This window comes from Ambystoma mexicanum, chromosome 4p, assembly GCF_040938575.1.
Source record: "Ambystoma mexicanum isolate Mex_15411 chromosome 4p, UKY_AmexF1_1, whole genome shotgun sequence".
NCBI lineage: Eukaryota > Metazoa > Chordata > Amphibia > Caudata > Ambystomatidae > Ambystoma > Ambystoma mexicanum.
The window spans coordinates 93152102-93177011 of NC_090927.1; positions in this window are offsets into that span (position 1 = coordinate 93152102).

Here is a 24910-nt window from a genome sequence, read left to right on the forward strand (position 1 = left end):
AAAGGGATTATGCCAATGATCGACAATGTCACCACGGACATGGGTGGTTTTTAATCCTTCAATTAGAAGTCTGGTTGACATCAGCTAACGCAAGACAAAGCTTCCAGGTTGATGAATAGGTTCTCCACACATGTTTGACTTAGGTGTTGAGAAAGAATGAGTTTCGGCAAATTGTCGACAGATGGCATGTTTCAGAATACAAGAATACAATAAAAAGCCTAATGGTTGGTCTTGATGGATTCCTACACATAAGTGATGACATCCTGGTTTACTCTGTCCGTGAAGCCATGCTGCACCTATGCTGCGTGTGGACCATTTATCAGTGTCTCCATGACAACGGGGTGACTCTACACTGTGAGAAGTGTGAATATTTACAGTCAGTGACATTAAGACCGCCCCTTGCCGAACTCAGTCTTTGAACAAGGCAGCTTTCTAAGTATGGCCAAATACTGCAGACGTTGCATCACCCTATTGGCCACACTCATTGAGCCACTGATAAACCTCATCACATTCAAAACAACGTGGATCAAAGATGGCCTGTCTCAGGAGACCACCATTGCCTGCTTCAAAATCAAGAGGAAGACCAAATAGCTTGTGGGCACCATCCCCTGCAGATTATGAGCCGTCCTGATCCAGATTCACACCTTAGGTCACATGTAACGGTGGCATATGCCTGCCACTTCCTTACACCAATGGAACAGAAGTCTTCCCATATCGAAAATGAAGCTATTTCTGTCGTCTGGGGTATCCAAGATTGCCACCTTTATACCTAGGAGCACCCCTTTAAGGTAATCACCAACCACAGGCTACTACTTCCTTTCCGTTGTGCATCTACTCTTACTCCATGTATTGAGAAGTAGTTACTACAGCTATAAAGCTATGAATTAATCCTCTAGTTAAAGCCCCAAGCCCAAAATCCTGCCCCCCTGCCTCTGAAAACACCCATGTGAGGCTGCAGAATGGAGGCTGTATTCTGCTGCTAAGCAACAGCGTACCATTTCAGCCAACCCCCACCACCGACAGGCAGAAGCCGGCCTTGCGGAAATGGCCTGAGGACAAAAGGCTTTCTGTTTGCCGCCCGTTCACTGTGGAGAGCAGCGGACCACAGTTCATTCTGGGTACGATCCTACTCACTACCATGTCTATGAATATCGTATGCAATCATTATAGGTTTGAATGCTATACATTGCCTACGAGTTAACCGCAAAATATAACTCTATGCACCCCAGTTGCAGCACTGTATCATCATTGTGCTTCACGATGGCCCTGCATAATGTCGAACCATTCATATAAGTTTGTATTTGTCTACATTCGCCTTTGTTAAGGTATTCAGGGCAGACATATTTAATGTCCAGCGCGCACCCCTCTGGATCCAGTGTATTCCATGTATAGTTTTACAAAGGTAGCGGGCGCCCCTCTCTCGCAAGAACAGACATGATAACCTGTTCAGTGGTTATTAACCACTTGAGAGTTCGCAGCCACTGCTTTTACTCACTGTGCCTTTCACAGATGGGAAATATCCATTTGCATATCAGTCTTTGTCCTGCCCAGGGGCAGTCCAGCACCGAAATACAATGGCAATTCCAATCTGAACGAGAGTACCACCAGCAACCCCATACACGTGTTTCACCCTTGTTGGGGATCATCAGTGAGGTGAAGCTGATGCCTCTCTAAGCACAGTGAGAGGGAGACCACGTCTGGTTGCCCCCAGGAGACCTAGGGTTACCAATCCCAGGTTCCTTAAAAAATAGTTTTACAAAGGTAGCGGGCGCCCCTCTCTCGCAAGAACAGACATGATAACCTGTTCAGTGGTTATTAACCACTTGAGAGTTCGCAGCCACTGCTTTTACTCACTGTGCCTTTCACAGATGGGAAATATCCATTTGCATATCAGTCTTTGTCCTGCCCAGGGGCAGTCCAGCACCGAAATACAATGGCAATTCCAATCTGAATGAGAGTACCACCAGCAACCCCATACACGTGTTTCACCCTTGTTGGGGATCATCAGTGAGGTGAAGCTGATGCCTCTCTAAGCACAGTGAGAGGGAGACCACGTCTGGTTGCCCCCAGGAGACCTAGGGTTACCAATCCCAGGTTCCTTAAAAAATAGTTTTACAAAGGTAGCGGGTGCCCCTCTCTCGCAAGAACAGACATGATAACCTGTTCAGTGGTTATTAACCACTTGAGAGTTCGCAGCCACTGCTTTTACTCACTGTGCCTTTCACAGATGGGAAATATCCATTTGCATATCAGTCTTTGTCCTGCCCAGGGGCAGTCCAGCACCGAAATACAATGGCAATTCCAATCTGAACGAGAGTACCACCAGCAACCCCATACAGGTGTTTCACCCTTGGGGATCATCAGTGAGGTGAAGCTGATGCCTCTCTAAGCACAGTGAGAGGGAGACCACGTCTGGTTGCCCCCAGGAGACCTAGGGTTACCAATCCCAGGTTCCTTAAAAAATAGTTTTACAAAGGTAGCGGGCACCCCTCTCTCGCAAGAACAGACATGATAACCTGTTCAGTGGTTATTAACCACTTGAGAGTTCGCAGCCACTGCTTTTACTCACTGTGCCTTTCACAGATGGGAAATATCCATTTGCATATCAGTCTTTGTCCTGCCCAGGGGCAGTCCAGCACCGAAATACAATGGCAATTCCAATCTGAACGAGAGTACCACCAGCAACCCCATACACGTGTTTCACCCTTGTTGGGGATCATCAGTGAGGTGAAGCTGATGCCTCTCTAAGCACAGTGAGAGGGAGACCACGTCTGGTTGCCCCCAGGAGACCTAGGGTTACCAATCCCAGGTTCCTTAAAAAATAGTTTTACAAAGGTAGCGGGCGCCCCTCTCTCGCAAGAACAGACATGATAACCTGTTCAGTGGTTATCAACCACTTGAGAGTTCGCAGCCACTGCTTTTACTCACTGTGCCTTTCACAGATGGGAAATATCCATTTGCATATCAGTCTTTGTCCTGCCCAGGGGCAGTCCAGCACCGAAATACAATGGCAATTCCAATCTGAACGAGAGTACCACCAGCAACCCCATACACGTGTTTCACCCTTGTTGGGGATCATCAGTGAGGTGAAGCTGATGCCTCTCTAAGCACAGTGAGAGGGAGACCACGTCTGGTTGCCCCCAGGAGACCTAGGGTTACCAATCCCAGGTTCCTTAAAAAATAGTTTTACAAAGGTAGCGGGCGCCCCTCTCTCGCAAGAACAGACATGATAACCTGTTCAGTGGTTATTAACCACTTGAGAGTTCGCAGCCACTGCTTTTACTCACTGTGCCTTTCACAGATGGGAAATATCCATTTGCATATCAGTCTTTGTCCTGCCCAGGGGCAGTCCAGCACCGAAATACAATGGCAATTCCAATCTGAACGAGAGTACCACCAGCGACCCCATACACGTGTTTCACCCTTATTGGGGATCATCAGTGAGGTGAAGCTGATGCCTCTCTAAGCACAGTGAGAGGGAGACCACGTCTGGTTGCCCCCAGGAGACCTAGGGTTACCAATCCCAGGTTCCTTAAAAAATAGTTTTACAAAGGTAGCGGGCGCCCCTCTCTCGCAAGAACAGACATGATAACCTGTTCAATAATAATAACCACTGAACAGGTTATCATGTCTGGATTGGTAACCCTAGGTCTCCTGGGGGCAACCAGACGTGGTCTCCCTCTCACTGTGCTTAGAGAGGCATCAGCTTCACCTCACTGATGATCCCCAACAAGGGTGAAACACGTGTATGGGGTTGCTGGTGGTACTCTCGTTCAGATTGGAGTTGCCATTGTATTTCGGTGCTGGACTGCCCCTGGGCAGGACAAAGACTGATATGCAAATGGATATTTCCCATCTGTGAAAGGCACAGTGAGTAAAAGCAGTGGCTGCGAACTCTCAAGTGGTTAATAACCACTGAACAGGTTATCATGTCTGTTCTTGCGAGAGAGGGGCGCCCGCTACCTTTGTAAAACTATTTTTTAAGGAACCTGGGATTGGTAACCCTAGGTCTCCTGGGGGCAACCAGACGTGGTCTCCCTCTCACTGTGCTTAGAGAGGCATCAGCTTCACCTCACTGATGATCCCCAACAAGGGTGAAACACGTGTATGGGGTTGCTGGTGGTACTCTCGTTCAGATTGGAGTTGCCATTGTATTTCGGTGCTGGACTGCCCCTGGGCAGGACAAAGACTGATATGCAAATGGATATTTCCCATCTGTGAAAGGCACAGTGAGTAAAAGCAGTGGCTGCGAACTCTCAAGTGGTTAATAACCACTGAACAGGTTATCATGTCTGTTCTTGCGAGAGAGGGGCGCCCGCTACCTTTGTAAAACTATTTTTTAAGGAACCTGGGATTGGTAACCCTAGGTCTCCTGGGGGCAACCAGACGTGGTCTCCCTCTCACTGTGCTTAGAGAGGCATCAGCTTCACCTCACTGATGATCCCCAACAAGGGTGAAACACGTGTATGGGGTTGCTGGTGGTACTCTCGTTCAGATTGGAGTTGCCATTGTATTTCGGTGCTGGACTGCCCCTGGGCAGGACAAAGACTGATATGCAAATGGATATTTCCCATCTGTGAAAGGCACAGTGAGTAAAAGCAGTGGCTGCGAACTCTCAAGTGGTTAATAACCACTGAACAGGTTATCATGTCTGTTCTTGCGAGAGAGGGGCGCCCGCTACCTTTGTAAAACTATTTTTTAAGGAACCTGGGATTGGTAACCCTAGGTCTCCTGGGGGCAACCAGACGTGGTCTCCCTCTCACTGTGCTTAGAGAGGCATCAGCTTCACCTCACTGATGATCCCCAACAAGGGTGAAACACGTGTATGGGGTTGCTGGTGGTACTCTCGTTCAGATTGGAGTTGCCATTGTATTTCGGTGCTGGACTGCCCCTGGGCAGGACAAAGACTGATATGCAAATGGATATTTCCCATCTGTGAAAGGCACAGTGAGTAAAAGCAGTGGCTGCGAACTCTCAAGTGGTTAATAACCATTGAACAGGTTATCATGTCTGTTCTTGCGAGAGAGGGGCGCCCGCTACCTTTGTAAAAGTATTCCATGTATAGTTGCTCTGTCCCCTGTTTCAACTATCCCAGAGCACTCGTGCCAAACCTGCCCAAGGGCACTGTGTCTAAAGTAACGTATTGTATTTGTATTTGTTCACATGCATATTCACTGTATTCGTATACATGAACTTTCACATGCATTAACCCCCTCCTCGACACGTGCTCAAATGCACATGAACCTGCTGAGATCGTATGCACTGTATGACCTAGATGTAAGTGAGCCCGCCTGCATTAGACTACTCCACCTTTGTTCGCACTCTGCACCTATCCGAACCATCCTATCCTGTTGGTATACACTTTGAGTCTATTGGAACACGCCTGCTCCTTGCTGCATGCATTCCAGCCTAATAGAAGCAGCCTTCTGCTTCTGTATGCATCTTAGCCTATTGTAACTAACCTACGGTCTTGCATGCACACCAGTCTACTGGAACCAGCCTACCATTTTTGAATGCACTCTAGGCCATTATAACTAGATTACTGTATTATAGGCACTCTAGCTTATGAGAACCAGCCCATCCCGTCTTGCTAATACTCTAAACTTATCTGAATCAGCCTAGTCTGATTTACTGAGACAACCTATTCCAGATGGCCAGCATTTTGACCTTATCTGGACCAGCCCTCTCCACCTTGAATGCATTGAAGTTTAATTGAAAGATACAATACAGACAAAACACACTGCTAATGAGCACACTGCTCTCGGCAGCTATATTTAACTAGCCTTAAGTGCACTATGTATGCTGCTGCCCCTCAGTCAGTCTTACTGTGCGCTATGCTGACCTTAGTCCTTAACCCTAGCGCTACCTACACCATGGCAGCCATACCAGGTGATGCAAAAACACTCCATTAAAACCAAGTAATCTGAGCCAACTGACACCTATCTCCAATCTCACCCAAAGTCCACCTAGGACTAACACACCCTGCCACTTCTCCTCCAGAAACGTCAGACTCTGCCCTAGACTGACGAAATTATTTGAACCACCAGGTAGCCTAACAACCAGTACTAGTATTAGTAGAAAAGGTCTACATGACAAACAAGTTATCCCAATGAAAAATATCAATCCTACCTATCTAGCAAATATCCCTAAAACTGATAATCCCACCCACAGAAAATGTAAGTAGATTATACCAACACCAACTAAAGAAGCCATCATCAGTTCCTCACCTGCCCGATTGCCAGGATCTGATACTCCTAACCTCAAAGGGGCCTTAATAAATTCTAGGTCCTTAGTAGCACATGCCACAGAGATAGCCGACTTGATTCAGGTAGAAAATCTTGACTTTCTGGCCATTACCGAATCTTGGCTACATGCAGCAGCAGGTCCTGCCCTCATGCTCACAGTACCAACTGAGACCTGTGGAAGAGGCATAGGCATCATTGCCAAATCCAACCTAGTGCTGTGACTGGCTGCCTCTGCTGAGGCCAAGTCCTGTGAATCCCTCACTGCCAAACTTCCCATCTTTGACTCCCAAACGCTCACTATCCACCTGATTTACAGACCTCCAGGCCCCTTTGGCACCTTCGAGGAGGACATCTCCACAATCCAATCTGAAAATCTAAAAAATACTTTGCAGATACTCGGGGATCTTAACTTGGGCTTCAATGTCCCTAAAGACCAGCAAGCAGCAATAATAGTTGATATCCTTACTGAACTTGGCCTCACTCAAAGAGTCTCACTACCAACCCATGACAAAGGTAGGACTCTTGACTGGTTGGCAGACTACAACTGCAATACTTCTATTACTGCTATAACACCTCAGTTATGGACTAAATACTATCTAGTGTCATTTACATTAGATGCCAAAATCCACTTTACTAAAAATAATCAAATCGCTCCTCCAACCATAACGAGGAACAAAAAAAACATCACCGCAGATAAACTCCTACTCTTAATACTACCTACATTCAACTCGCTATCAGATGCTACGGATCGCACAATCTTAGGCAATGAATATAACAAAATCATGACAGAAGCTCAAGACACTGTTGCCCCCATAAAAATGAGAAAGTAAACCGAGAGCACATCTGAACTCCAGGTTCACCCCACACCTCAAAACCCTGAGAAAGGAAAAAAGACAAAGTGAAGCTGCCTGGAGGCAAATACATTCTGGCATAAACAGAGCCAACCTAATTAATATACAGGATTGTGCACGCTAACTCAAGTACTAAAGAACCTTTTGTTATCTTAAAAGAACTTGAAAACCCTATCCATGTGCCTGACAATTGTGTAACGGATAAAACCTGGTGTTCCGAAATACAAAAGGCCCTCGCAAACAAAATTAGCACTCTCCAGAACAAAATGACCAACAAATAAACTAATATTGAGAATATTACCACACAGGCTAGCAATATATCGTCTCCAACCAAACCTACACAACGTTTCAATTTTGCCAAAGTCTTTATTCTTGAGGTCGAAAAAAATCATTCTTTCCCTCAAGCCATCTAACTGTCAGGGAGATAACTGCCCAGCCCAAATCAGTAAAGACGCGGCTAGAACCTTGCTCCCTTCATCTTGAAACGTATCAATGCGTCATTCTCCACTGGCATCATACCTAGTAATCTAAAGGAATCCTGGGTACTTCCGCTCCTTAAAAAACAATCATTAGATCCTTCAATACCCACGAACTACAGGCCTATAACAACTGTGCCATTTCTTCTAAAAATTCTAGATAGGGTGGCTTACCTTAAAATTCAGGAATACCTTGAGAACAACCAATTACTAGGTTCACAGCAATCAGGATTCAGGCCCCAACATGGTACTGAGACAGCGCTGATTGACCTTAAGGCCCAGATCGACAAGCTGAGCAACAAAGGGAAATCAGCCTTACTACTCCTTCTTGACCTCTCGGCAGCATTCGATCTGGTGGACCACAAGGCCCTATGCAACCACCTTGATTCAGCAGCACATTTCTCTCAGAAAGCTATAGTCTGGATCCAATCCTTTCTAAGCAATAGGACTATGAGAGTCTTCAAGCCCTCAGTATTAACAGACCCAATCCCCATTACCTGTGGAGTGCCTCAGGGCCCATGTCTATCACCACCATGTATAATATATTCACCAAGCTCCTTTTAGATGATCTGGATTATCTCGGTGTCACCTACACTAACTATGCAGATGATACCCAGATTCTCATACCACTTACTGGGGATTATGATAAGGATTTGGCCTTGATAAATCTATCTCATCATCCAGGCATGGATGGCATTCCATGGTCTATGCCTGAATGATGACAAACCGGAATTTATCATCCTGGGAACTACACCCAACCTTAACAAACTTGCCAAAAATACACCTCATGTAACATTGATGGTAACACCTTGAAGGTTGCCATAGAGGTTTAAACCCTAGGCTTTTACATAGACTCTAGCCTGTCCTTTGCCAAACAGATTAATTCCATGGCCTCTGTCACGGCCTATACATGTAAACCGAGTAGAGTGGGCAAACCAGGAAGTAGTTTCCCAGTCAAATCTGTGCAGTTCTGGAACTCGTTACCTCCCTCCCTAAGGACAGATCAATCATACTCCCTCTTCAGACATAACATCATCAATTGGTTCAAAGAAAATGACCACTAACTTACACCAGCCACGGCCCTACCATCCCTACTCTCTTACACTGTAAATAGACAATGGAGAACAGACTGTAAATAGACTATATCACACCTACCACTCTCTCCTGTACTACTTTGTATATGTATCTAAGCCTACCTGCTTAAAGATTATGTATACATTCTACTATGTATATATAGTGTTGCAGTAAATCTACTCTTAATTCTCTCTGTGTACTGCTGTAACCATGTAACTTAAGATGAAAATATTCTTGCATTCTGCGGCCCAATACCCTCGGGTCTGGTGCGCATTACAAAGAAAGAAAGAAACAAACAAACATATGCAGAGTGCACAGAGGAACGCTTGTGCTTGAGCATTGACGCAAATGCCCCCAAGCTAAGGTACTATTTGAGACAAAGCGATGTATTCCTACAGGCTGCCCTCCGGGTCACCAAGTCAGGAGACTGGAGAAACCTTCTGCGACAAACACCAAACCCTAGCTTTTCAGGCATGCCTAAGAGCCAGAATGAACATTCACTGAGAACTATCTAAATCTAGACTCCTGCTATGAAGGGCGTTGCTAATGGTGCCTGGCGTCCTAATGGACAGAGTCATTCAACTGGCTCATGAAGGCCTTCAAGTGCTCATCAAAACCAAGCCCAGGCTGAGTGAGCAAGTCTTCTCTCACGCTATTAACCAACATTTGGAGATGACGATATCGACCAGCATCATGTGTCAAGCAGCAGGTTGAGGAACCCTCTCTCCACCAATCAACACACACAGGAGATGAGCACCAAACCATGGAGCAAAATGAGAGCTAACTCATGTCTCCTCCCTGGTGGAAGACAGAAACATTCCTGGTTCTTATCTGTGTTCTGTTCTGTTACCATTATTTATAAAGTGTGACGTTCACCACAAAAGGCATTGCAGCGCTACTCAACAAAACTGAGGGAAACCAAACTGAAAGAGATAGATTTTAAGCACCAGACAGAAAGAAACATGATTATATGTAACCCTAAGCACACAAGGGAAAGAGTTCCACAAAGAAGCAGCTGCAACAGAAAAAGAACAACCACCAATCCCGCTTAAATTTGAACCTAGGAATGGGGACAAGGCAGGCATCCGCGGAGCGCTTTGCTCGCCCATTAACATATGGGAGAAATTTCATCTGGAGATACTTGGCACCAAGACCATTAAAGCCACGATGCACTAAGCATAATGCTTTAAATTGAATGTGCTGGGCTACAGGAATTTCCGCATCACAGGGGAAATTTGAGCGTAAGTAGTGTAGAAGTAGTCACTCGTGCTGCTGCATCTTGAAGAACTTGGAGACGTCACACTATGTGGGCAGGCTGAGCCAGAAACAAAGAATTACATTAATTGATTGCCTGTGGTGCAGCTTGAGGAAGTTTGTAACTACTGCTCTGCACTACGATGCTATGCTGCTACTGTCGCTTTAAGAAACTAATTTCCTTATCAGCATGTTCCAGGCGCCGAGTCCTGAGGAGAGTTCAGTCACTCCTCAAAAGACTTGGACTTGTGTGGACCTTTGTATCTGTGGTGCAGCTTGAAGAAGTTTGTAAATACTGCTCTGCACTACACTGCTACTGCTGCTTTAAGAAACTGAATTCCTCACCATCGGGTCCCAGGTGCAACGCACCTGCGCGGAGTCCTGTGGAGTTTCCAGTCTCTCCTCAAAAGACTTGGACTTGTGTGGACCTCTGTGCCTGTGGTGCAGCTTGAGGAAGTCTGTATATACTGCTCTGCACTATGCTGCTACTGCCGCTTTAAGAAACTGAATTCCTTATCAGCATGTCCCTGGCGCAGAGTCATGTGGAGAGCCCAGGCACTCTTCAAAAGACTTGGATGTACCTCTGTGTCTGTGGTGCAGCTTGAGGAAGTCTACTTCTCTTCACTACGCTGCTATGCTGCTACTGCTGCTTTAAGAACTGAATTCCTTATCAGCGTGTCCCAGGCGCAGAGTCCTGAGGAGAGCCCAGGCACACCTCAAAAGACTTGGACTTGTGTGGACCTCTATGTCTGTGGTGCAGCTTGAGGAAGTTTGCAACTACTACTCTACACTACTCTGCTACGCTGTTTTAAGAAACTGTATTCCTTATCAGCATTTCCCAGCTGCGTAGCGCCTGCATAGTGTCTTAAAGAGAGTCCAGTCACTTCTCCAATGACTTGGACTTATGTGGACCTCTGTGTCTGTGGTGCAGCTTGAGGAAGTCTAACTACTGCTCTGGATTACGCTGCTATGCTGCTACTGCCACTTTAAGAAACTGAATTCTTTCAGCGTGTCCCAGGTGCGGCGCACCTGCGTGGGGGCCTGAGGAGAGTCCAATCACTCGCCAGTCAGCCGACAGTGGGCAACCAGCAAGTGTCAATGGAAACAGAACAGGACTCTGCACCAAAGAAAAGATTTTGTAAGAACAAGGACGCTCAAAAGCAACATGCCAGGCCCTGCTGGTTCATTGCCTACAAGCTGTTACTTATTAAAACTGCCACTGCCCATTCCAGTGTTCCAAGATCTGCGTATTAAATCTGGCAAGTCGGCTCCACAACCCGGGGCAGCGGGTAAGTCCATGGTTACTCCAACTACTTTTCCAGAAAGACATGCGGCCGCTTCCCCAACTGTTGATTCTGCTGACTCTGTTGAAACCCTTGATGTGGCCCCTGGGGAAGGTCGAGCGAGGCCCGGGGAGCTGCCAATAGAGCTATGCACCAAGGAGGGCATTTCGGAGGGTGGTCCCCCCGTTAATCAGGAGAGGGGAGAGTCCGCCAATGCATTGTTGGGCTCTACTTTTGCTGCCCTCTGATTCAAACCAGGTTGAAGCAGTTAGAGGGATTCTCTGGGGAGAAGCTAAGCCCTGGTTCGGCCACAGAGGTTCCAAGCGTCCGGCTGGGAAATATCTGGAATTGCTTCTCCGAAGCTTCAAATTAATGACCATACAACCCCAGTGCCCGCCGCTGTTCTCAAAGAGGGGCGGGATACTGGCCTGCTGACTGAAGGCTGCATGTCCACGAAGAGTGGATGTAACAGGAGATTTTCGGCCCTTCCAGTACGGTACGAAGAATGGTACCAACAACGCCCAATGATTTGTCAATCCTGATCACGGTTGCAAAAGATGGCGGGCTGGGCAGACTGGCCCCAAACTATAAGCAAACCTCCCTTTCCAAAGGTCCCACATGCACTGCCCTGCTCAGCCCCTGTTTATGTAAGGAAAAATCGAAAATATGTACATTCTAATGATCTTGAGAGAAATAAGAACGGAAGAGAAGTGAGTTGCTACCGCCCAATGCAGATGGCCTCCTTCACAACAAACCTGAATGCAAAGTGCCTGGTGCCAGGGTTCTTCAGGGCTGCTGAGAGTACCCTTGTGAGGGAATACCCATCCAAGGGTTCATACCGGGCACTGAAACCCACATTAGATCTTGGTGGAAAGACTCCTGCACTGACCAGGGTAAAGCCCAAGCCACCCCAGTTCGGTTTTGGCACACTGAGAAAGACAGGGGCAACAAATCAACCGAAGAGGAAATCCTGGAGCAATTAGTAGACTATGAAGCAGGGTGGTACTCTCAGATTGGCAGGGACCCACTAATACTTGGGGAAGTAGTGGGATCTCCCGCACAGAAAAGACAGAGAGTGTCCTCTGTACCATCTCCCGTGGCCCTGGCCGATTCACTGGCCAGTGACCCTGAGGGAAGCTATATTCAGAATACCTACCAACCAAGAAAAAAGGGAGAGGATCTAATTTACTGATCGTCTTAGACCAGCTATAAAGAGTCATCTAAACCGAAGGAGCTTGAACAAACCCTAACTATAGAAAACAAGATTGGAAATGGAGAAGTGGTTGAAATTACGCTACAACCCAAGAAAGAGTGATTAACATAGAGAAAGTAGTCTGGGCAAAGACAGCGTCTGGCGGGAAGCAGGGCTCAACCAGGAAGAAGAGTGTGAAAGTAGAAGGCAAGGGGCATCGTGAAGAAATGCCTCCCATGCAGGTGAATTGTTGTAGGAAAGCAAATAGACCATCTGACAGAGGAGATAACGATCTCCCATCACAAATGTCATGGGTGACCAAGCAATGGCACCTTTCACAAAACTTTATGAAGCCTTAAATGAGATGCTGAAAGATCACAAAACTTTACTGGCATTGATGCACCGAAAGCTGATTTTCACTTATTAGAGATACTTCACCATTAAATGGCCCCCCACAGGGCAAGACGGCTGTACAGCCTAATGAAAACTGAGTAGTGGTAGAAACAGATCGACCGGTTACTCAGCAGCCCCGAAGCTCCGCAGAAACATCTCATGCTCGAACTGTGGAGCAGAGGCAATCCAAGAGAAGTCAGGAAGTGATAGGGCACCTGGAGGGGCACTTCGATACACAACCGCCAATATTCCTGGAGGCAAATGAGCCGATGAAAGGGAAAGCAAGACGTCCCAATCTGTAAGTCAACTGACTTCCCGTTGTTTAGCAAAATAAAAAATGGCCGCTCTGAACCAACTAAAAAGAGAAACATAGGAAGAACAGGAACTAGAAATAAACAAATCACCAACACCAAACTGCAAAAGTAAAAAGAACCAAATGCCAGTAACTCACCAATGTGACCTACCAAGTGAGGAGATAGAAGTCAGACAGACAGAGGATCTTTCAGGACCCTAGCTCAGTCAACCAAAATGCGTGCATACTAAACAACGACAAAGATGAGAGCCTATCCGTTGTGAATATCTCCTCATACTCCACCGATTAGGAGATGGAAGAAATGATTGAAGCACAAATGACTCTGGATAAATCCACAATGAAATCAAAAATCTCTATCCGAGCCGTACAGCCAACTACAAGGAAGAACAGTCCCTTCCGAGCTCTTGATGAAAGAAGGAAGTGCGCAACACTGCCCTCCAAGCCGGGTAAGAAAATCACAACTAGTTTTGAAACCCCTGCAATGCCAATTAGAGGAGTACCAAAATCAACTTCCGGGCTTCCACCGAAGCAGTATCATTTAGGGCCCCTTAGTTGTCCTCATCTGAAGTCGGCTAGCTTCTTTAAATCACTGTCCACTCAATGGCAGGCCAGAAGCAGGGATTACAATCCTAAAAGGAGTTTCAGAGCAGGGTATCATCAGAAGGAAGTACCACGACTTTGAGATCGCTGTTTATGATTGGAAAGATTCTTGGATAAAAGGGCAAGAGTGCATTCTGAATCAGCACAATTTTATGAAACTCTGCCACTGTATTTGTCACTTAAGGCCAGGGGAGTTGCTAGGTCTCGAAAAGACCCGGGGCTACGCTGATGTCGGAACTGTTGGGACTGGGGGCTAGCTAGTCTTTTGGCTGCAGCTCCTGAGATTCTATCCGGGGCTACAACCAAAAGATCAGTGGCTATAGCCCCCTTTGCCCCCCCCCTAGCAACGCCCCTGCTTAAGGCAAATCATACCAGATGACGCATGCATAGTGGAATTCCTGAATGAGAAGCAGACAAATGTGGTCCTGCTACATCTCTGCTCCCTAATTATCAAAGACCTACTGATGGACACGTCAGCCTGCCGGCTTGCTGTGGACTTTGACGGAACCTCATTGAGTGGGCCAGTCACTAAGGCTGTGCTCATAGGAACTGCCAAACAAACATCCAGAGGCAAGACTCGAACTCTGAACAGGGAGCCCGGCAAACAAAGTAGCCCATCACCCACACTAAAAGCAGAAAAGCCCCTAAAAGGTCCAGATCTAGGGCCTCTGTTAGCCATGAAGGCGCCAGGAAAGCTGGTCCTAAGAATCGAGGCATCAGGAGATAATGAAGACAAAAGGCTTGTGACCAGTGACGCACATCAGCAGGGCGTTCAGGCTGTAACACCAAGATGAAATGAAATCTAGCAGTTAAGCAACGGGATAGAAGGACCCCCTACTACATGCTTGGTTTCATGGAACAGAAGGAGTCACTCGCATTTCACAAAACAGCTGTCCAGGATTGGAACACGGCAGAATATATCTAATTGCAGGAAGCGTGGCTCTAAAAAAAACTCTGTTTTGGAAGGATATGTCTCGTTCATTAACACTGCAATAACATCTCTGAGGGGCTGACCAGCTGCAGGAATATTGATGTCAGTAAAAACTGGGACAGCCTTCGAACCAGTCATTTCAACTAACCACAGCCCATATTTGCAGATGACAATTCTAAAACAAAGGTCCCCTAGACCAGCCTCACAAACGAAAGAACCAAAATCCCTAATACTGATCAATACGTACTGCACCCCGAAAAAAAAGAGACTAGGATCAAATGCTGCGGGATGCAGTAAAAGCTCATAGATGAAGCATGTAACTTGCCCCATGCTTCCATTATTCTCTGTGACGACCTAAACCTGGTCTTTGGAGTTGGTGGACTAGCGGGTGGCCTAACACTGTCAAATACTGCGTGCCAGAAAAATAAAAGGTGTGGTGTGGGCACAGCTGATGAAATCCTGTGATATGCTGAATGGAGCTTTTGAAAAGGAAAAGACCTGCAAACCCACTTGGCATTCCAGCAACTGGTCGTCTGTAATTGACTACATCTTTGTCTCCAGAAGTATGATGGGGGCTATGAAATCCCTGGAAGTTATTGATATGTGTCGGAGCAATCACAACATACTAAGGGTTAGTGCCTTGAGAACATTACACCGCATCCTCACGTATATAAGACCGCAGGGACAAGGGCAAGGGGTGTTGGCATCCCTGCATGCCTGCTTTGGCCCAGGAGGGCCTCCATTTGTTGCTGCTGGCCACGCCCCCACCCTTTCGTGAAAGCCCCACACCCTGCCCCGCAAGGGTGAATCCTGCGGGGACAAGGGCGTGGGGTGTTGGTGTTCCACCATACCTGCTCTGACCCTGGAGGGCCTCCGTCTGTTGCTGCTGGCCACGTCCCCTTTTTTTCTCCTTCAAAGCACTGCACCCTGCTCTGCCAGGGTGAAGCCCGCGAGGACAAGGGCGCGGGGTTTTAGGGTCCCGCAAGGGTGTTATCGGCCTGCTGGGCTCTTCTTACCAGACTGGACACATCCCTGTAAGGAATGCTGATACTGATAGTCACAAGGTGAGAGAGAGTGTAAAAATGGGAGCCGGTAAGGGTGGGCATTACCGTGCAATGAAGATGACTACTGGATTGGCTGGAACCGCTGGAAGACTCACAATGGAGATAGCGGAGATTCCATGCGCCTCCCCTCTTACCCACCTATTTGACAGTGACTCTGCTCCTCTGTTCAACATGCAAATTTATCCCGGCCCCAAAACTAAACGCTTGATCAAGGTAGCGAGAAGAAAAGAGAGGGCTGTCGAGTGATTGTAGGAACCACCCATAAGTCTGCCACTGACATTTTTCTGACAGGTCCTCTGCCCCAGCAGCTATTTCTGCTACCTTTCCTGCTTTGGGCGGAGAAACTAGGGAGTTGCCCAGTGAGATCTCAATTAGTATTGCTAACACAGTGGGGGAGGCACACTGCCCAACAAATAAGATCATTCAAAGCTCTAAGCTCACTGCCTGGGAGGGGAACCAACAATTTCTTTTGACAACTGTGGGTCTCTACCCACTATACGGCTAATTTCGTTGCTGCAAATCCCAGCGTTGGTTCTCTCTGCAGAGACAAACAAAAGCTTGAGTACAACACACACTTGCCTTCTAAACCTCGGAGCCCCACTTGTATTGCTGCTGATGGGATATGCGACCCACTGGATAACGGAACTGAGAAAGCACTCACAGGCTTAGCCAAATTCCTCAAGGACTGCACTTATTGGCTTCCACCTTGGTTTCTACTGCGCCTTGCGGTCTGCCACCTAGGCCCTCTTCTGGTACTGTCCACCTGACATCTGATTTACTGGGCCGCGCTGCAGCTCACCTCCCGGCTACCTTTGTACCCCCTGCCTCACACCTTATGGACATGGTCACCGAAGGATCTACAGAGGAAAAGTGTTCCCCCAGTCCCACCGGTAGTTCCACTTCCAGCTCCTGGAGTGAGAATATGTTGGCAGTGCACTCGGGGACTAGTCCTTTCTCCGACTAACCCCCCTCTGGGCATTTAAGCCTCCTACTCAAGGAATCTCACTTCCCGTAGGTCCCCTGAAGAGGACAAACTTCCTGGGGTTGTTTGTACTGACTGTGTGATATTAGAATTGGCAGTTATTAATAAACTGCTACCTAATTGAGGCCCAGGGAAGGGGGGGGTGGGCAAGTGGGGTCGGAGAGGGCCCACCGAGAGACTCAAGATATTACCACTGCCGCTGTGGGGTTACATCCTCCACCCGCCAATATCAACACTTTCCCTGATGTCCTCAATGTCCCTACTCTGATGAGTCAGCTTCAGTGTGATCAGCCACTAAAATATAATGCTCCGGGAGAGATCCCCGACCACCCCATCCTGTTTGGTAAACCCCTCACCTTGACGGATGGTGCAACTAGTATCGAGAGCATTAAGCGCCCTGTGGTGAGGGTAACTGGTTCCTGTAATCTACGTCCTGGGGGGGTTTGCCCAAGCACCAACTACAGGGGAGGCCAAGTGGGCCCATTGTATTTCTTCATGGGGTACCTAACTTGCCTGACGGCGAGAACCGGGGGATGCCCTGTTGAATAAATGTCTCCATTGGCTCCACTCAGTTGGGGGCTGTCCTTTTCAGACCCGGGAGGCCATTGTGGGGTGTCGTGGACTGATCAGCGAAAACCCTAAGGACTCTGTTAAACTACTCTTTAGGGACGGTCAAATGGCCAGGTCTATCATTTATAGTAGCATTGCTGGCAGCATGACCCGTGACCCTGGGACTGTGGCTCCCACTAAACACTTCTTTACCAACAATACCTTATCTGGTTGAAATTCTATCCCTTTTGGCTCCCGGTGATCTGGCAAATATTGTAATACTTGAATTGTGGAACCAAATTTAGAGAAACTATCCCATTCCACATAACAGGGGCCATGATCAACCTTTGTGTTCCATTGTCTTCAGAGTTACTATCATGTTGTAATTTGTTTTGTTTTCGATTGTAAATATGGAAGTGTAATGCTAGAAATGTTTTGCTAGGATGTACTTTGACGGTCGTATGACCAAAGAAAGTTATTTTGACTGACTTAATGTATATAAGTCCAAACTACAGGTGGACAATGGAGGGGTCAGGTTAAGGCTTGCCAAAGAAGACATTGTTTTGGCCTGAAACCTACATAACCATCTAGAAGTAGGAGCCCAACTGAGTACTGGTACAGCCATTGCCTAGATGCCACTGCTCTTGACACATAATAAACCGAAGACCACCAAGCAGCCCATGCAAACAGCTCACAGACATGCTTACAACTTGGAAATAGCCAAAAAAAACGAAAGCTAAAATGGGACATGAAACTAATTATGGATACTGATGTGTCCGCAAGAGCAAAAAAAGGCAACGGACTGAAGAACACCTATAAGAACTGGGTGAAATCAACGAAAGGGGAAATGATGGTAAAAGATGCTCAGCTGATGCTAGAAGCCTTGATGAAAAAGAATATTTTAAGAGAGAAGTGAGCAATCATAAACTCTGCAACCGGTCCACAAAATCAAGTTTTGATTGAGTCGCTGAGAGAAACTGGATCAGATTGTAAGAGGACTTATATGCTCGACCCAAGGCTGAACCAGCCTGTAGGATCGTGTAGACGCCTTGGATTTTAAAGTATAGCCGTGACGACATAATCTCATTGATCATCCGTGCAAAAGCCTCACATGCAGATGGCCCAGATGGGCTGACGAACATGATGTTAAAGAAGAACCCAAAGGAATGGGCAGCACGCTGGACCTGATCCTGACATGAGTTCTGGAAACAAGATCTATCCCGCAGTCCTGGAAGGAGGCAATTGTAGTCCCAATCTATAGCTCTGGTGATCATACTGACCCAGGGTACCACCGGCCAATAGCGCTTTACATGTCCTAGGGAAATTATACTCAACATTACTTCGCCAGAGGCTGAAATAATGGGCTAAGTACTCAGGTGATCAAGATCCTTTGCAATTTGTGTTCACAAAAAGAGCTGGAACGTCTAGTCTAATCCATGGTTCCTCCTTGCCTTTCTGAAAAACAAAATGTTAAATTCCAAAAAGAAATGCTATTAGCATTCGACAGTATCAGCCACCTAAGACTCTGGGAATAACGAATAAATTGGAAGTGCCTGACGGAGTTGGCAGCCCAAGTGAAAGACATGCACTCAAACACATTGTTTAGAATAAAATTTAATGGGGATGGGCTGCTGTTGGCCAAAATCAGAACAGAATAAGGTATAAAACCAGGTTTCGGACTAGCTCCCTATATTTACAACCTGTACATTTCGGACCTCTGCCATTTCATGAAAGGATGAAAAAGATTCCTCCCAAAAATAGGGGGACAAGAGCTTACCCATTTGCTACATGCTCCTGATGGCTAGGACCCCATTAGTATTTCAGAGACAGCTAAAACGCTTGGAAGCATTTACTGAGCTGAATAACCTCTCAATAAATCGGGAGAAAACTAAGGTGATGCAACTCCAGAAGTTCACCAATGGGTAAAGAACCTTTGTCTGGACGATCGACTGAGGAAAACTGGCGGTTGTATAATCCTTTAGATACATGGGCTTGGCAAACCTAACAGAGAAAGAAAACAGGGCCAAGCTCATCTGGAAAGTGGAAGCGCTGACCAATCAAGCACTAATCTTGAAGAAAGCATTCCAGCGATCGAATTTTATAAGTCTAAAGTAGTACCAACACTAACGTATGGCTCAGAAACCATGGTGAATGCCCCTTGCCAACTATGGTCATTGCTCAAAGAAAATTTTTGGAAGTGGGTGCTGGGACTGCCAAAATCAGTACTCATTCATATTGTGAGACGAGAGCTGGGCCTAATTTTTCTGGGGGCTTCTGTGGACAGGAAATCTCTCTGCCTCTTTAGAAAGTATATAATGCAGAACCCGGTAAAAGGGTTCCAATTAATACAAGGAGAGATAACGAAATACGATAACATCATTGGCCTAAGCTGGGAAACAAAGGTGCTGCAAACTCCTATCCACAACGGAGACTTCACAGGAAGAGCTGGTGTCAAATTCAGATAAAGCCAAAAGAAAACTTTGGGAAAACGACTGGATTAGGACTGGTACTAAGGTGAACAAATACAAGATCCACAAGCGGCAGGGGCTTGAGGAAAAAACATTTGGTCAGCCACAATCCAACTTAAAGAGATTTCCAGATTCCAAATACAGATTCCAGCTGATGAAATTGAGATTTAATCTGCTACCAAAAATGGAGATTCTAGCAACTAGATCTAAAGCCCACACAATGGGCCTCATTACACGGAAGGCGGAGGACCAAGGTGCTATTAGCACCTTGGTCCATGCGGGTAAAATACTGGCACCGCCTCGGTAGAAAGGGGAATTACTGCCCTATTCCAAGGTTGGCGGGGTGGTAATTCCCCCTTCCACCACTGCCCTTCCCCATTCCCATTTTTGCCCCAGAGGGCATAATGGGAATGGGGAAGGTGCTAATTACAGCACCGCAATTTTGCGGTGCCGTAATTAGCACCAAGGTCCCTTAGCGGGTTGGTTTTTAACGCCTGCAAAAAGCAGGCGTTAAAGCACCAACCCGCTAAGGGACCTCGTAGTAAGGCGGTAATGGTTAACGGTCACCGTTACCATTAACGGTGACCATTAACCATTACCGCCTTCCGTGTAATGAGGCCCAATCTCTCCAATGTGTAGGTTTTGTGATCAAGAAGCAACCCAAGAAACCCTGCAACATCTTAGGACGACTTGTGCGGCTCTAACAGAAGCGAGATCCAAGCATTTAGCTAAATTCCTTAAAAACGCATAATCTTTATTGGCGGGTGAATGGTGGTCAATGGCTTTAAAAACGGAACGTGTCGGCCTTACTATTGCTATGATTGATTTATTTAGACAGTGTCAAAATTCATATAGTTAGCTGCAATAACTGCCACATACTAGAGGGGGGCTTGTCTGGTTGAAGTGAGCTTGTTTGACTGAAATTATATTCGATGAACTAGGAAGACTGTACTTAAAAGGGCTTTGACCTGTTAGAATAACTGAACATATCATTTCAATTGGTAAGGCTATTGGTGTTGTAAAGCAGTAATAGTCTGGAACACTGATGTACCGGGAACCATACAGTCTTTTTTGGAAAGTAATGGGAATTGTGTCATTGTGAACAGTTTTGTAATAAATTAAATGTACAATAAAAAACTAATCGATAGAAGATGTAACCAAAGACAAAACCACAGGAGCACAAAGTTGCACTCAGTGGGTCCATTGACAATGAGGCAGATATTTCCATTTCCAAATCCTTAACCACAGGAATCGCAGAAAGAAAGGGACCTAGGGACGATGGCCAAAATGCAGAGGTCCAGAAGGAAGATGCAGAGGGCGGACGGGCCCACCCCCTCCCACTTCAGTTTTGTCACCATTCAACTTGAGCCAGTGGTTACCCATCCATTCTACCACAACCTTCAGCCAACTCCCGAACCTGGCTTCCAACTCGAGGACGGCAGGTCAAAGCGAACCAGTATCGGAGTGTCATCTGAATACAAACAGCAAAGAAAGCCGTGGGGGAAGATGAGTTTGGTCAGAGGTTGAATATACACGTTGAACAGTACTGGGGAAATGGCAGACCCTTGAGGAACACCACAAGCGAGCCGTAGGCTTAGAGCAAAAAGGTGGGGAGAAAAAGTTTGTCAGCGTTCCGAAAGAAAAGAAGAAAAACAGGATAATACTGTACCAGAGAGCTAGTCACCGTCAGACAGTCCAGAAAGATATAATGGTCGACAGTGCCAAAGGCGACAGAGGTCAAGAAGAAGCAGTGCCCCAAAGCCACCTTGAATCAAAAATATGTGCCAGATAGTCCACAATGGAGACGAGCACACTCTTGGCTCTGCGTCCTGGTCAAAAAGCAGGCTCTGAGGGATGTAGACCTAGGATTTTTCAAGGAAGGAGCTAAGCATTGGACAGACTAAAGATTCTAAGAGCTTCATTAAGAATGGGAGAAGAAAGATGGGGTGAAAGTTGGTGGGAACAAGAGGGTCCAAAGACGGTTTCTTCAGCAAGGGGATGACTGTAGCATGTTTTAGGGAAGTTGGAATCTGTACAGTTTGAAAGAAGGCAGTCACTGCTTCCATGGGCAAAGGGGCAACCTGTGGCAAAATACCCTTAAGAATACCAAGTGGGATGGGGTCCATAGGGGACACAGATTTAAATGTAGAGACAGCCAGTATGATATCCTCAACAAAAAAAAGGGAACTTTGACCATAAAGTGGTAGAGGCCGAAATCATCGCTGTAATAGGTGGAAGTTGCGACCTGAATCCAGACAAAAGGATACAGGCACATATTTTATCGATGTTCTCCACAAAATAAAGAGAGAGTCACAAAGACCCTGAGAAGACGGGATGGAGTCAGGTGGAACATAAGATTGCGAACGCACAGTCTTGCAAAACTCTTTGTAGTGGTTAATAGATGCTTCTATGTGTTATGAGAAATAGGTCCGTTTGGCTGTACAAATAGCTTTATGGTAAGCAGCATAAATGTGCTGAAGAGACTTTTTAGTAGCGGAATCATAGCCAAGACACCATGTATGCTTTATTTGCCTGGATTGAAGGCGGAGAGCACCTAGATTGTCAGTGAACCAGAACTCAGAAGGACAAGCGCTTACTTTAAAATGTTTAGGAGGATCCAGACAATCGCCCACCACCACAAAAGTTGAAGATAGAGTACCTAAATCCCCTAAGCTGGTGTCAGCCTGGTGCACTTTTATCTGTTCGAAAGTGTCCTCCTTATACACTGAGCGCCTTTGAGTTTTACTGTCTACTTTTACTGTCTACTGGATCTCGTAAGTGTAGGGTGGCTGAGAGGAAATGGAGGGCTTCTTGTTCATCTTCTGACAAACTGGCCTGTCGCCTGCTCCAAAGGCAATACCAACTCCCTGTCCTCACCAAGAAGAGAGTCCACATTCAAGCTTGTGTCTCTGCGGCAGCTAACAACTCGGCCAAACTCTTTAAAATCTGCAAGGAGCTGGCCAACCATGTTGCAGTCTCTACCCCTCCTGTTACCAGCCAGGCTCTTTGCAATGCCCTTGCCTCTCACTTTATCTCAAAAATCTAGGACATCCTGTCCACACTCTCCACCGCTCCACCTCCTCTCCCCTCTCTGTCTGTGCTTGCTGACCTTCCTTCAGCCACTACCCCACCCTCCTTCTCATCCTTTCCTCTTTTCTCCCCTGATTAGGTCGCTAGACAAGTCTGATCTATGAAATCCTAGTCAAAACAGGTTCATCTGCTGGAAATGTTGCCCACCTGTCAGCTTAACCTTCATTCCAATACCGTTGGCTGTCTCCATGCCCACCAGTACGGCTTCAGAGCTGCCAGAAGCACAGAAACTGCTCTTCTGAAAATCTTTGAAGATCTGCTCTCCAACCTTGGCTCTAACATTCCCTCTGCCCTCATCCTCCTCGATCTCGCCTCTGCCTTCGACATGGTCAACCATGCCGTCCTGCTCAACCGTTTCCGTGATAACCTGGTTATTACTGATCAGGCTCTGGCCTGGCTGACCTCTTTCCTCTCTGATCGACCTTCCCGGGTCCAGCTTGGGTCCTTCCTATCATCTATCTTCCTCTCTACATGTGGTGTTCCCCAGGGGTCTATCCTCTCGCCCTGGCTTTTCAACCAATACCTGGCAACTCTCGCCCACTGCATTGCCATTTTCTGCTCAATTTCCAGTGCTACGCTGACGACAGAAACTCATTTTCAGACTGCCCTCGGCCACCTCCTCCCCCTCTCTCATCTCTGAATACCTAACTGCCATTCAAGATTGGTGTGCCGCAAATGATCTTTGTCTGAATGCCAGCAAGACGGCTCATCGGCACTCCTTCACAATCCTTTCCCCTCACTCTCTGGCCGGCTTCCCTTCACCATCCTCATACCCCCACCTGTGAGGCTAAGAACCTCAGGGTCATCTTTGACTCCACACTTTCCTTCTCCGCCCACATCTCTGAAGTCTCTAAAAAGTCAAACTTCCTACTGCACCTCCTCAGAGGTACTCTGCCTTTCCTCTCCTTCCCCCAGAAGCTCATGGTATCCCAAGCTCTGGTTCTCTCTAGGTTGGACTATTGTAACAGCCTCTTTCTAAATCTACCTGCCTCTACTCTCTGCCCTCTGCAACAAATCCAGAACAGGACTGCGAGACTTGTCCTTGGCCCCAAGCCCTGGGATCGTATCTCTCCAGCTCTGAAATCTCTCCATTGGCTCCCAGTGGATGCAACGATTAAATTCAAAACCCTCTGCATTGTCCACAAGGCTTTCTGGAGCCTGGGTCCAAAATACCTTCAGCTATCCCTCTGCAAATACCTAACCTCTCGAGCTCTTCGCTCCTCTAACTCCCTCAGGGTCAGTTGTTTTTCAAAGAAATGAGCTGAGGGTAGATCTCTGTCTTCGGCTGGGGCCTCCTTCTGGAACAGCCTTCCTGCCACTCTAAAACCTGAGGAGAGCCCGCTCCTGTTCCAGAAGCACCTCAGGACCTTCCCCTTTGCTTCTGCCTTCGCTTCCCCTCTCCTCTGCTGATCTGTTCTCTCTTGGCACCGTGCAGGTAGCCACCCCCTGTCCTCCGGGCACAGGTATCTGCTCTCCCTGCCACCCTCCCGCACTGCCTTCGGGCCACCCCTTGCACTTGGGTCTGTATCTGTACCCATATAGTCCCCCCTTTTTCTTCCTGCACTTATCAGACCTACAATGTCTGCTGCCTTAAACCCAGCACTTGCCAATTGCTGGCAGCACTACCAGTGTTTGTTGCTGTTATTATTTATTTGTTATTTATCTGTTTCTCCTTTGCTCCGCACTTTCCACTTCTCCCCCTTCCATGCACCTTTCCCCTCCCCCTCTCCCATGCACTTGCGCGTTCTCAATGTCACTGGGCCTAGTAAGATTGTTGTTTTGTTCTCCCCTGCTCCCCTCCCTTGCCTTGTCGTGCTCTTAAACACTTGTGTACAAGCGCGATAGAAATAAAATATCAATCAACTGACTCCAAGACTAAAATCGCTGGCAATCAAAAGATGTGCGTGCCAAAGGTGAAGATCAGAGATCAAGAAAAGCAGTGCAAAACATTGGATCGAGGCAGGGAGGGCGATGTTCACTTTCGATAATCTGAGGCCGACGTGACACAATTGCCAGTGCAATAATCTGGAAATTGGAGAAGGTTCTGGAAATACAAGGGGTCCCGAACAAGTTGGAGGCCAATAAAGGACACTCATTCAGTGGGACCAACTTCAATTTTGTCATCACAAGAAATATTTAGGGAGC